This window comes from Moschus berezovskii, chromosome 14 (genome assembly GCF_049115385.1).
Source record: "Moschus berezovskii isolate FMDL1 chromosome 14, NW_MosBer_1.0, whole genome shotgun sequence".
Classification (NCBI taxonomy): domain Eukaryota; kingdom Metazoa; phylum Chordata; class Mammalia; order Artiodactyla; family Moschidae; genus Moschus; species Moschus berezovskii.
The window spans coordinates 35,908,825-35,922,735 of record NC_142473.1 but is presented as its reverse complement, the minus strand read 5'-3'; the positions used below and the strand labels follow the sequence as shown (position 1 = coordinate 35,922,735).

At 37.6% G+C, this 13,911-nt stretch overlaps 1 protein-coding gene across 8 annotated transcripts in view; it reads right to left on the bottom strand.

The window, feature by feature from the left end:
- The window catches only part of TBCEL (tubulin folding cofactor E like), a 70,233-nt gene that overhangs the window by 15,272 nt on the left and 41,050 nt on the right, over positions 1-13,911 (bottom strand). Inside the window, exon 8 of one of the 8 annotated variants that reach the window (XR_016038987.1) lies at positions 11,279-11,440. The exons of the other annotated variants lie outside the window; for them this stretch is intronic. The gene's annotated coding sequence lies outside the window, so the exon portion shown is untranslated. The remainder of the gene's footprint in view (positions 1-11,278; positions 11,441-13,911) is intronic. 8 annotated transcript variants of the gene reach the window in all.

Below are 13,911 nucleotides of genomic sequence, written 5' to 3'. Positions count from 1 at the left end.
AAACAACCAGAATGTACTTCAGCTGATAAATGTCTAAATAAACAATGTCCTACTGAACAGTAAAAAGAATCTAACCAGTGATACACATAAGATGAATCTCAAATGCATTATGCTAAGTAAAAGAAACCAGATTAAAAAAGCTACCTATATCTCCTTTTAGAAACGGATAGAGTTACTAGATAGAAAATCAGCAAGAAGAGAGATCTGAAGAAAACAATCCATCAACAGTATCTAATCGACATACAAAGAACACTCCACTTTATAAGAGCAGAATACACAATTTTCAAGCACCCATGGAATAATCACCAAGGTGGGCATAAAATACACTTTAGCAAATTTAAAAGAACTGATATCATACAAGTATGTTTTATGACCATAATGTAACAAAAGTAGAAATCAATATCGGAAAGATAAGAGGAAAATTCCTAAACACTTGGAAATTAAACTTCTAAATAAACTTAATCAAACAGGAAGACTCAAATAAAATAATAATTTTTAAAAACAAAACTGAATGGAAATTAAAATATAACACATTAAAACACATAGGATGCCAGCAGTGCAGACAGCGAAATTTATAGCACTTAAATGTTTTATTAGAAAAGTCCTCAAATTAAGAATCTATATTCCTATGTCAAAAACTAGGAAAAGAGCAAATCAAGCAAAAAGTAGGAAATAATCAGAAATCAATTTTTTTTTTAAAAAAAGGAAAACACTGAAAACTACAAAACACTGTTGAAAGAAATTAATGAGGACATAAATAAGTAGAAAGATAATCCATGTTCATGGATTGAAATACTTCATATTATTAAAATGTCTATACTACCAAAAGCAATCTACAGATTCAACACAATTCCTATCAATATCTCAATAACATTTTTTTGCATATACAGGAAAAATAATCCTCAAATTTATATGGAATCTCAAAAGCTCCTGATTAGCGAAAACAATTTTGGAAGGGAAGAATAAAATTAGAGGACTCACATTTTCCTTACTTCAAAACATATTACTAAGCTACAGTAATCAAAATAGCACGGCACTGGCATAAAGGCAGACATATAGGCCAATGGAATAGAACAGAGAGGGCAGCAATAAAACTCACATATATGGGCAAATGACCCATAAAGGTTTGAAGACCATCCAACAGTGAAAAGACAGTTTCTTCAACAAATGGTGCTGGGAAAACTGGATATACACACGCAAAAAAGAAAAGAAAGTGGACCCTTACCTTCATCATATACCTAAATGAACTCAAAATGTATTAAAGACCTAAATGTAACATCTAAAACTATAAAATTCATAGAAGAAAATATAGGGGGAAGCTTTATGACACTGGATTTGGCAATGATTTCTTTGATACTACACCAACACCAGAGACAACAAAAGCAAAAACAGACTTATGAGACTATATCAGACCTAAAAAGCTTTTGTACATCAAAGGATACAATTAACAGAGCTAAAAGGCAAATTATCAAATGGGAGAAAATACCTGCAAATCACATATCAGATAAAAGGTTAATATCCAAAATGTATAAAGATATCCTACAACTCAACAATGAGAGTTGGACGGTGAAGAAAGCTGATCGCCGAATTGATGTTTTTGAACTGTGGTGTTGGAGAAGACTCTTGAGAGTCCCTTGGACTGCAAGGAGATCCAACCAGTCCATTCTAAGGGAGATCAGTCCTGGGTGTTCACTGGAAGGACTGATGCTAAAGCTGAAACTCCAATACTTTGGCCATCTCATGAGAAGAGTTGACTCACTAGAAAAGACTCTGATGCTGGGAGGGATTGGGGGCACGAGGAGAAGGGGACGACAGAGAATGAGATGGCTGGATGGCATCACTGACTTGATGGACATGAGTCTGAGTGAACTCCGGGAGTTGGTGATGGACAGGGAGGCCTGGCGTGCTGTGATTCACGGGGTCACAAAGAGTCGGACAAGACTGAGCAACTGAACTGAACTGAACAACTCAACAACAAAAAATATAAAAACAGATTTTAAAATGGGTAAAGCACTCAAACAGACATTTCTCCAAAGATGACATACAAATGACAAAAAGCATACAAAAATATGCTTAACATCACTAATCATCAAAGAAATACAAATCAAAATCATTATGAGATACCACCTCACACCCATTAGGATGGATATCATCTAAAGAACACGAGATAACAAGTGTTGGTTGGTGGAGAAAATGGTGCACTGTTGTTGTAATTGTAAAATGACACAGCCACTATGAAAAACAGTATGGTGATTCTTCAAGACTTAAAAAGAGAATTACCACATGATTCCAATCCACTTCTGGGATTCAAAAGAACTGAAAGCTGGGTCTTGGAGAGATATCTGCACATCCTTGTTCACAGCAGCACTATTCACAGTAGCCAAGAGATGGGAGCAAACCAAATGTCTACTGATAGATGTGGCATATACATACAATGGAGTATTATTCAGCCTTAAAAAGGAAGGAAATTCTGTCACATGCTACAGCATGGATGAAACATGAAGATATTATGCTAAGTGAAATAAGTCAGTCACAAAAAGACTATACGATTCTTTTTATATAAAGTATCTAGAGTAGTCAAATTTATAGAGACAGGAAGTAGAATGACAGTTGTCAGGTGGTTGTAAGGAGCTGGAGGGAGGAGCTGAGGAGCACTTGATATTTTATAAATATAGTTTCAGTTTTACAGGAGTAAAAAATGTTCTAGAGATTTGTTGCACAACAATGTAAATGTACTTAACACAACTGAACTGTATACTTAAAAATGGTTAAGAAGATAAACGTTATATATTTTACCACAATTTAAAAAAATGGTTAAGATGGTAAATTTTGTCATAGGTATTTTAATAAAATTTAAGTTTTAAATTGCATTACATGATAAAAAAAGGAAAATTAAGACCTTTACACAATCTTATCTAGAAAACAAAAGGGGAGGAAAAACTTACCAACTCATTTTATAAAGCCAGTGTTACTCTGATATGAAAAGCACATAAATACAGCTTTTCGAAAAAGAATGCTGCATTTTGATATATCTCATGATCCCAGACACAAAAATCCTCAACAAAATACTAGAAAACTAAATGCAACAATGTAAAGAAAGATATACATATACACTGTGACCAAATGGAATTTATTCTAGGCGTGCAAAGCCTTCCAGTGACTTCCAATGGAAGGACTGATGTTGAAGCTGAAACTCCAATACTTTGGCCAGCTGATGCGAAGAACTGACTCATTTGAAAAGACCCTGATGCTGGGAAAGATTGAAAGTGGGAGGAGAACCGAATAGAGGATGAGATGGCTGGATGGCATCACCAACTCGATGGACATGAGTTTGGGTAAACTCCAGGAGTTGGTGATGGACAGGGAGGCCTGGCGTGCTGTAGTCCATGGGTTTGCAAAGAGTCGGACATGACTGAGCGACCGAACTGAACTGATGAAAAGCCTGGTTCAACATTTGAAAATCAATCAGTATAGCTCCCATATTAACTTGAGACAGAAGAAAAACCATTTAACATTTATTGATACAGAAAAAGCATTTGAAAAAAATCTTTTTGATAAAGACTCAGCATGTTAGAAACAGAGGGGAACTACCTGATACAGACTATCTACAAAAAGCCTATAGCTAACATTATACTTAGTGGTAAAAGACTGAATGCTTTTCCTAAGATTGGGAGCAAAGCACTCTTATGCAACATAGGTACTAGATGCTATAGCCACTGCAATAAAGTAAGAAAAAGAAACAATCTTGTACACTGGAAAGTCAGAAATAAAATTTTTCATATTTACAAATGACATGAAATAGGTGTAAATCTAAAAAAAGACTGAAAAGGTATGTTAAAAATTATAAAATGTTTATCGAAGAAATCAAAGAATGTCTAAGTAAATGGAGAGAAACACTGTGTTCATGCACTGGAAGATCCAGTATAGTAAATATGTGAATCTTCCCCACCTGATATAAGTTTAATAAAATTTCTTTCAAAATCCCAGAAAGATTATTTGTAAACAGAAACAAGTTTAGTCTAAGATTTATATATTAGAAAAGCAAAGGCCCAAGAATAGCTAAAATAATCTTGAACAAAGAGAAGAATCATTCTGTGTGATAGTAAAACTTATTGTATGGCTTCATTACTTGGTAGGACAATAAGACACATAGATCATTGAAACAAATTAGAAAACTCCACAGTATATCCAAACAAAATAGGCTCTTTCAATTTTTTAAAAGTTACAAAAGCAATGCAATAAAGAAAGACAATCTTCTCAACAAATGGTGCTGGAGCAATTGCACAACCATAGGCCAAAAAAAAAAAAAAAATGAACCTCAACCTAAACCTCTCACATTGTACCAAAATTAACCCAAAATAGATTATGGATTTAAATGTACAATTTAAAACTATAAAACCTTTGGGGGGAAAAAGCAAAATACTTCACAATGAAACTTTGGAAGTACTCTTTAAAGTGAGGAACAAGATCAAGGAAAATGCCCTCTTTTATTGTTCATTTAAAATATTATACTGGAGGAGGTCCTATCTAAGAAACAGAAAAAAGAAATATAAAAATATTTGCAGATATGATTGCCTACCTAGAAATCCAAAAGAAAGCAAATAGTAGCTATTCTATACATTAGTAAAACTGATGGACAGATGATCAACATATAAAATTAAATAGTATTCCTAAACACAAATTAGAAAGCAGTGACAGAAAAAAAAATATTTCATTTTAATAGCAATAGAATGTATAAGATGTCCAGAAATAAATTTAACAAAGCTGTGCAAGTACATTGTGAGAGAATTAGAAACACTGCTGAAGTACATAAAGATTCTTTGAATTACATGGAAAGACATCTTATGTTCACAGATAAGATGTAACAGCATCAAGATGTCAATTCTCCCAAATTAGTCAATGAATTCAATGTAATTGGAATCCAAATTATAGCAGGATTTTTACTTGATAAGCTAATCCTAAAATTATAGGGAAAAGGATCCAAAATATCTAATCAGAATTAGATTCAGTTAACCTGAATCTAAAAAAAGAACAATTAGGTAAGGAAACATATTCTTACTGGTAATTCAGACTTACTATAATTTAACAATGTAATAGAGCAATTTTGTAATGGTACAGGAATGGACTATACATCAATGGAATAGAACAGGACTCTGACAAAGAATCATGAATGTACATAAAAAACTAGATATAAAACTGAACTGGTATTACAGATCAATGGTGAATACCAATTATCATTGTGTAGGAAAAAAACAAAGTCGTAGATTGCTATTAGAGACTAAACACAAAAATAGATTCCAGACAGATCAAAGCCATAAATGTGAAAGCACTCTTAGAAAAAGGCCCGCAAGATTATGTTCAGTGATCTTTGGAAAGGAAATGATTTCTTGACCAAGATGGAGTAAGAATAAACCACAGAGGGACTCCTCTAGCAGTCCAATGGTTTAAGACTCCATGCTTCCACTGCATGGGGTATGGGTTTTGATCCCTGGTCGGGGAACTAAGATCCCATGCACTGTACAGTGTGGCCAAAAATTTTAAAAAAAAAGTATACCGTAGAACAAAGGACTGATACATGTTATAGTAAATTTTTCAACAAAATACAAACTGAAAATATCAGATTGAAAAGATACACAAGAAACTTCAATGTATATTAACAAAATAGAAGATCCTATTTTATACTTTAATAGCTATATAAAATATAATAAGTAGACATCAACTATATACATCAAACTTTGTCAGTGGTTGGTTACTTCTTGGAGTAAGAAATAGGACTAAGACGGAGACAAAAAGGTACACTCCAGTTTTATCTGTAATATTATCTATTTCAATGAAAAACTAAACGAGTAAAATACTAAAAATCATCAGTTCTGAACCTTGTGAACATAAGTATTTATATATTATTCTCAGTATTTTAATTCTAAAAAAGCAAACAAAAACAATAAAAGATAAAACTGGCAACATACCCTGGCCAAAACAAAAAGTTTAGACAACAAAGAAAATTTCCCCTAAGACCATGATTTGGGAGGGCTGGTTCTCATTCTTTCTTTCCTTTGCAGCTACGTTCAAATTCTCATATATAACTCTAATCAAGATTAGGAAGGCAGCCTATCTTCTGCTGGGCTGGGAAAGTGGAAAGAAGTCACAATCAAGTCCAAGGTAATTGGAATGACAAAAGCGGTAAGCAACAGGGAGAGCTAACATTTCAGAGGCTCTCCATGGTGCGCCAAGCAGAAAGCCCCTTTTGTTTCTCATCAAGACTTGCAGCTGAATGTGAGGAGTGCTGTGTCACGGCCCTTGTCAGAGGATGATGGAGCCTGGCAGTATGGAGAAGCCCAGGAGACTCTGTCCAACGGAGGAATGTTCCCTCACAACAGCAGGTCCTCTGTCTGGAAGGGATATGAGGGAACGACACGGCACACTAGGATTTCTCCAGCACCCAGGGCAAAATAAGCCTTCATTGAGGTGGGGTCCAAATACAGCCTGCTGCCCTGTTCTCACAGTAACATGAAGATACAATCAACTCCATTTAGAAAAGCCATTAGTCTTAGGCAGGAAAAAACATGCTCTCCATATTTTAAAAAGCTGGTTACCACTAATGACAATCCAATAAACATTTGTGGAATTGCTACTATAATCCCTGACATCATAAATAAGAATTTCCCAGGGCACAGGTTAGGGACTCCTTGGGACAAACATAAAGTGAGATACTAAAGAAGGATAAAAGCAAAAAGAAAAGCCTTTAAGAAAACTTTATTTCTGGCTCTGCCACTCTGTCTCTGACAACAGCATTTCTTCCTATCAAATAATTGCTCACTGGAGCTATGCCTCTCATAACTTCCTTTTATGAAAAACAAAATTCCAAAGTCTACAAAAAGACACCCCAAATCAATGCATTTACTTTCCCTGTCTTTAAAAATAAACAGAAACCATTGGACCCCCCCAAAAGATACATGATATGTTGATTTCTAAAAGAAAAGTTAAGATGGTTTTTCTTTTTCTATTTCTCTTTAAAACTAAACACAGGGGAGCTGTGTATTAGTTAAGTAGGAAATAAGTAACTTAAATCAATCTCAGGAAATTAAGAGATAAAGAAAACATAAAATAAAGGAAAAACTGATAAATACAGGCAATGTAGAGAGATGTCTGATAAACAGCAAGGCAAAATATAATAAATAGGTACATTTTAACATGTACTAGATTCATAAATGTGGAGTTTTTCTCTCTAAATGGTACTTTTATACCCCGAGAGAAATCAGACCTATAAACGTCAGAAAACACACAGAATTTCACAATGTATTTTCTAAAAATGGCTTCAAATTCTACAGTGATACTCGGTCCTAACGTGTACCTCTGTAAAGGCAAATAAAGGACCACTGATACACATATCCTCCTTTACTCAAGTCTCAGTTATTAACTAGGTCCCTGGGTCTCTGTCAGCTTCTCCTTCTAAACACAAACCTAAATCTGCCCACATAACTTTCTCACTTGAAGCCTTTCAATGATTTCCCACGGCCCACATGAAAAAGTCCTAGTCCACTGGCATGGCATACCAAGGTCTTAAATGGCCTGCCCTGGTTTCTACCTTCCTCCCCAGTGTTATCTGCCACGATTTCCCATTTAATTGCTCATCATTAAGTCATACTGGAACTAAAGACTTATTTCATACCTCTGTGCCTTAACTTCCCACAAACTCCCTTCTGTTTGGAATATTCTCCCCCTCATCTTCACCAGATTAACTCAGTCACAAGAAATGTAAGTTAGGTGTTGATAAATACAAATAATGGTAGGTTAAGAGAATGACAGGAGACAGAGGTGTGCTGTTTTAGCTAGCTTGGTCAGGAAGGGAGTCTCTGATGCGGTATCAGAGAGAGAGCCCAGCAGTTGATGTGGTACATTCTGAACAGGGGAAACAATGCAAAGGCCTGAGGCGGAGTGTGCTTGGTGTGTTTGATGAATGGAAAGGATTTTTTTCCCCATGTATTTGAGTTCTTATAAACTGGCTGCCATGTGGAGACTTGGGCTTCCCTAGTGGCTCAGATGGCAAAGAATCTGCCTGCAATGTGGGAGACCTGGGTTCGAACCCAGAGCTGGGAAGATCCCCTGGAGGAGGGCATGGCAACCCACTCCAGTATTCTTGCCTGGAGAATCCTCATGAACAAAGGAGTCTGGCAGGCTACAGTTCATGGGGTCGCAAAGAGTCAGACACAAATCTCCAAGAATGGAGAGATGGAGAGACTAAGCACAGCATGTGGAGAATATGGGGCAAGGGTGGATATAGGGAGGCCAACTGTAATAGGAAAGAACAAATCTGACTCCATATTAGATCTGTTATATTTTACTTAACCTTTGTCTTCTATTGTTTTGCTTCAAGTTAAAAACGTTGGCTATAGTATGAAATATAATACAAGTTAGTCCATTCTCATCACTCTGACCTTTAAAAGTGCAACACTTTTCATTGGATAAAAGAAGAGATAAAAAAGCTGCAGGACAGAGAATAGCACTTCTCTCCTTGGAGGTTTACAAGGACATCAGTGACTCAACCTACTCAGACAACTGCAAGAACAAAGGATTACCACAGCAAGAAGTTTACAAAAACAAACCAAATTCCCTCCCCTTTTAATATAAAAGAAGCCTGAATTCTAACTCAAGTAAGATGATTCTTTGGGATGCTAATCCACCATCTTCTCAGGCTACTGGCCCTCAAAATAAAGTCACTCTTCCTTGTCCTAACAACTTGTCTCTTGACTTATTGGCCTGCTGTGCAGTAAATAGTGCAAGCTTAGAGTTGGTAACACACTGGAAGGCAACTATAATAATACAGGTAAGAGATGAGGAAGGCTTGAACTAAAACGATGCTATGAAGCATTAAGATTCTGTATATTTTTGAAAGCAGAATTGAAAAAAACAAAATGGACTAATTGTGGGGTATGGGAGAAAGAAATCAGGGATGATGCCCAACTCTTAATCTTGAGCAACTGGAAGAATGAAGAGATGGAGGGAAATGTGCACAGCAGCAGACAAAGCAGGGAAGGCGAGGGGTCAAAGAAAGGCAAAGAAGGCACCAAAAGTTTGATTGTGGACACATTAGGGTTAAACATCCAGACAGAGATGTCAGGTAGATATCTGGAAATGTTAGTTTGGAATTTAGGGGCAAATCAGAGCTGAATAAATGTGGCAATTATTTGAAATCAAAAGGTGTGGAAAGCTACAGGACTAGATAAAAGTACCTATGGGATGAGTACAGAAGAGAAGAGATGCAAAGATGAAATCCTGAGATAACTAGATTTTTAGAAGTTGGGAACATGAGGAGCCTCCAGCAGAGGAGATATATATCTCTAGCTTAGCCCAGATGGCAACCTTCTTAAGAACAGATACTACTATTTTGTCTTATCTGCAGCTTCTGGCTCAATGCCTCTTAGTTCATAGTAGATATTCAGTAAATAAATTGAACTGCCCTTTGAAACCCATCTAGAATCTAGTTATTTCCTAGAAGGTCTCCTGGTAAAATATGAGCGTCCAATGACTGAAATATGCCCAACCCAGTGAGGACAGCTTTTCAACCACTGGCAGCACCCACTGAACTGATTCTGAAATAGCACACCACTGCCATACAAGCCATGAAGAGACTAGGCAGAGATGAAGACTCTAAAAGAAAATTGATTGATTGGAAAAGCAAACACTATGATGTTTAAAGACCAAGAATCATGAAACAGAAATTTTTCGTCTTCTACTGTTTTACAAAATAAATAAATATGAAACATATGGGCAACTCCTCTGCTTTTTGTGTGTCAGTCCATAATTACCATAAACAGACACAGTAGAGAGGCTAAGCTTCCAGCTCCACCCACCAGTAGAAGGGGAGCACCTGTAAGGAACTATTACACTCTTAATAAGTATGTCTCCCTTCAGTCCTCTAAACATTTTATTCTGTTCATCATAAAAAACTGAAGTGGTACAGGTAACTGGAGCTTATATTTTATTCTGAGATAGAAGAATATGTAAATTTCTGGATCATCTTTAAAGTCTTCTGTTGCCAAAATGACTAATCATATGGAAACAGATGTGTGTGAATAATCCGACTGACTCACAAAATAACTTTGCTACCATAAAGGACACTGAACAGATCATAATGGCCTTTTATTCAAGTTCTCAAAAGACATTTTGGCTAACTTATTTGGTGATTAATGACATAAGACAGGAAAACGAGAGGAGAAGACTGGGGAGCCTAAAAACTGGGGAAGGATGCTGGAAAAGTCAGACTTTATACGGAAATCAAGATTTTAAAAATCCATGGTCAAGTGAAAAGGAATGCTTTCTTCAAAATAAACAGATACCTCAATCCCACCAGGAAACTAAAGCTCAAATGTGATTCTGTATGAAACATTAAATTATCCAGGAAGTCAAATTTTTACCTTTTACTAACTATGAACTGTGCTATTCACTATTCATTGGCGTTTTGGGGAGAAATTATTCATATAACTTGGAAGACAATTAAAGAGATGGTAAGTACAGTACTAATGCCCTGTTTATACATCACTCTTAATTCATAATGAATGCATTTAATATAAATTCCTCTCTGTTATTCACCATTTCATCTTGCATCAGCATGAATGCTATTATATTCTTTAAAAAATGGCTAACACAGCTCCTGGCATATTATAGTGGCTCAAAAATCAGTCCACCAGGAGACTTAGAAGAAAACTACTCGGGAATGTGTACTACAGTGGATATAAGTCAACTTTGGCATCAGAATGTCCTTCTGATTTGAGGGAAACCCAAGACAGATGAGAGGCAGAAACCACGTCCCACTACAGAAGCTGAAGAGTAGGTATTCTCTTTCTCCCCTGGAAGCTAGAACCTGGGAAGGTGACATAAACCTGTCTAACTATAGCTGGAATTTTAAATCCTAAGATGTAATGCAAGGACATGAGGTCTGACAGAGATTACTCACAGCAGATAAGGAAGAATCAAACATTCAAAAGCATGGCGGCAAAATGTCTGAAGACAGTGAAGTCTAGCAACATACTGATGACTGTCCAGTGACCAGTGTAAGAAGGACACTGTTTGTACAGTGAGATCTACAGAAATCTTGGCTGTGCCCACCTTCCCCTCAACCCTGCCCAAGCCTAATTCTCTAATCTTATCAATTCTGAACCCTACATAGTATTTATTATTCTTTTACTAAATTCCTGTTCTACTTAAGTTGGCCAGAGTTGATTTCTGTTCTGTGCCCTAAGGGCCTGCTACTAGGGAGTAGATTCCCCAGCAATAGTACCTCAGGTAATTAAAGGTGATTTGGGATTTGTTTCTGAGGCGGTGGCTGCGCGGGCACAGGAGGGCCAAGAGGAGCTACTCCACGTTCAAGGTCAGGAGGGTAGCCTTGAGGAGATACCCCTCGTCCAAGGTAAGGTACAGCGGCTGCACTTTGCTGGAGCAGCTGTGAAGAGATATTCCACGACCAAGGTAAGAGAAACCCAAATAAGACGGTAAGTATTGGAAGGGGACATCAGAGGGCAGACACACTGAAATCATAATCACAAAAAACCAGTTGATCTGATCATATGGACCACAGCCCTGTCTAACTCAATGAAACTAAGCCATGCTGTGTGGGGCCACCCAAGATGGACGGGTCATGGTGGAGAGGTCTGACAGCATGTGGTCCACTGGAGAAGGGAATGGCAAACCACTTCAGTATACTTGCCTTGAGAACCCCATGAACAGTATCAAAAGGCAAAATGATAGGATACTGAATGAGGAATTCCCCAGGTCGGTAGGTGCCCAGTATGCTACTGGAGATCAGTGGAGGAATAACTCCAGAAAGAATGAAGGGATGGAGCCAAAGCGAAACAAATACCCAGTTGTGGATGTGACTGGTGATAGAAGCAAGGTCCGATGCTCTAAAGAGCAATATTGCATAGGAACCTGGAATGCTAGGTCCATGAATCAAGGCAAATTGGAAGTGGTCAAACAGGAGATGGCAAGAGTGAACATAGACATTCTAGGAATCAGTGAACTAAAATGGACTGGAATGGGTGAATTTAACTCAGATGACCATTATATCTACTACCGTGGGCAGGAATCCCTTAGAAGAAATGGAGTAGCCATCATGGTCAACAAAAGAGTCCGAAATGCAGTACTTGGATGCAATCTTAAAAACGACAGAATGATTTCTGTTCGTTTCCAAGGCAAACCATTCAATATTACAGTAATCCAAGTCTATGCCCCAACCAGAAATGCTGAAGAAGCCAAAGTTGAATGGTTCTATGAAGACCTACAAGACCTTTTAGAACTAACACCCAAAAAAGATGTCCTTTTCATTATAGGGGACTGGAATGCAAAAGTAGGAAGTCAAGAAACACCTGGAGTAACAGGCAAATTTGGCCTTGGAGCACGGAATGAAGCAGGGCAAAGGCTAACAGAGTTTTGCCAAGAGAACGCACTGGTCATAGCAAACACCCTCCTCCAACAACACAAGAGAAGAGTCTACACATGGACATCACCAGATGGTCAACACCGAAATCAGACTGATTATATTCTTTGCAGCCAAAGATGGAGAAGCTCTATACAGTTAGAAAAAACAAGACCAGGAGCTGACTGTGGCTCAGATCATGAACTCCTTATTGCCAAATTTAGACTGAAATTGAAGAAACTAGGGAAAACTACTAGACCATTCAGATATGACCTAAATCAAATCCCTTATGATTATACAGTGGAAGTAAGAAATAGATTTAAGGGACTAGATCTGATAGATAGAGTGCCTGATGAACTCTGGACGGAGGTTCGTGACACTGTACAGGAGACAGGGACCAAGACCATCCCCATGGAAAAGAAATGCAAAAAAGCAAAATGGCTGTCTGAGGAGGCCTTACAAATAGCTGGGAAAAGAAGAGAAGTGAAAAGCAAGAGAGAAAAGTAAAGATATAAGCATCTGAATGCAGAGTTCCAAAGAATAGCTAGGAGATAAGAAAGCCTTCCTCAGCGATCAATGCAAAGAAATAGAGGAAAACAACAGAATAGGAAAAACAAGAGATCTTTTCAAGAAAATTAGAGATACCAAGGGAACATTTCATGCAAAGATGGGCTCGATAAAGGACAGAAATGGTATGGACCTAACAGAAGCAGAAGATATTAAGAAGAGGTGGCAAGAATACACAGAAGAACTGTACAAAAAAGATCTTCACGATGAAGATAATCACGATGGCGTGATCACTCACCTGGAACCAGACATCTTGGAATGTGAAGTTAAGTGGGCTTTAGAGAGCATCACTACGAACAAAGCTAGTGGAGGTGATGGAATTCCAATTAAACTATTTCAAATCCTGAAAGATGATGCAGTGAAAGTGCTGCACTCAATATGCCAGCAAATTTGGAAAACTCAGCAGTGGCCACAGGACTGGAAAAGGTCAGTCTTCATTCCAATCCCAAAGAAAGGCAATGCCAAAGAAAGCTCAAACTACCGCACAATTGCACTCATCTCACACGCTAGTAAAGTCATGCTCAAAATTCTCCAAGCCAGGCTTCAGCAGTATGTGAACCGTGAACTCCCAGATGTTGAAGCAGGTGTTCGAAAAGGCAGAGGCACCAGAGATCAAATTGCCAACATCCGCTGGATCATGGAGAAAGCAAGAGAGTTCCAGAGAAACATCTATTTCTGCTTCATTGACTATGCCAAAGCCTTTGACTGTGTGGATCACAATAAACTGTGGAACATTCTGAAAGAGATGGGAATACCAGACCACCTGACCTGCCTCTGGAGAAACCTGTATGCAGGTCAGGAAGCAACAGTTGGAACTGGACCTGGAACAACAGACTGGTTCCAAATAGGAAAAGGAGTACGTCAAGGTTGTATATTGTCACCCTGCTTATTTAATTTATATGCAGAGTACATCATGAGGAACGCTGGGCTGG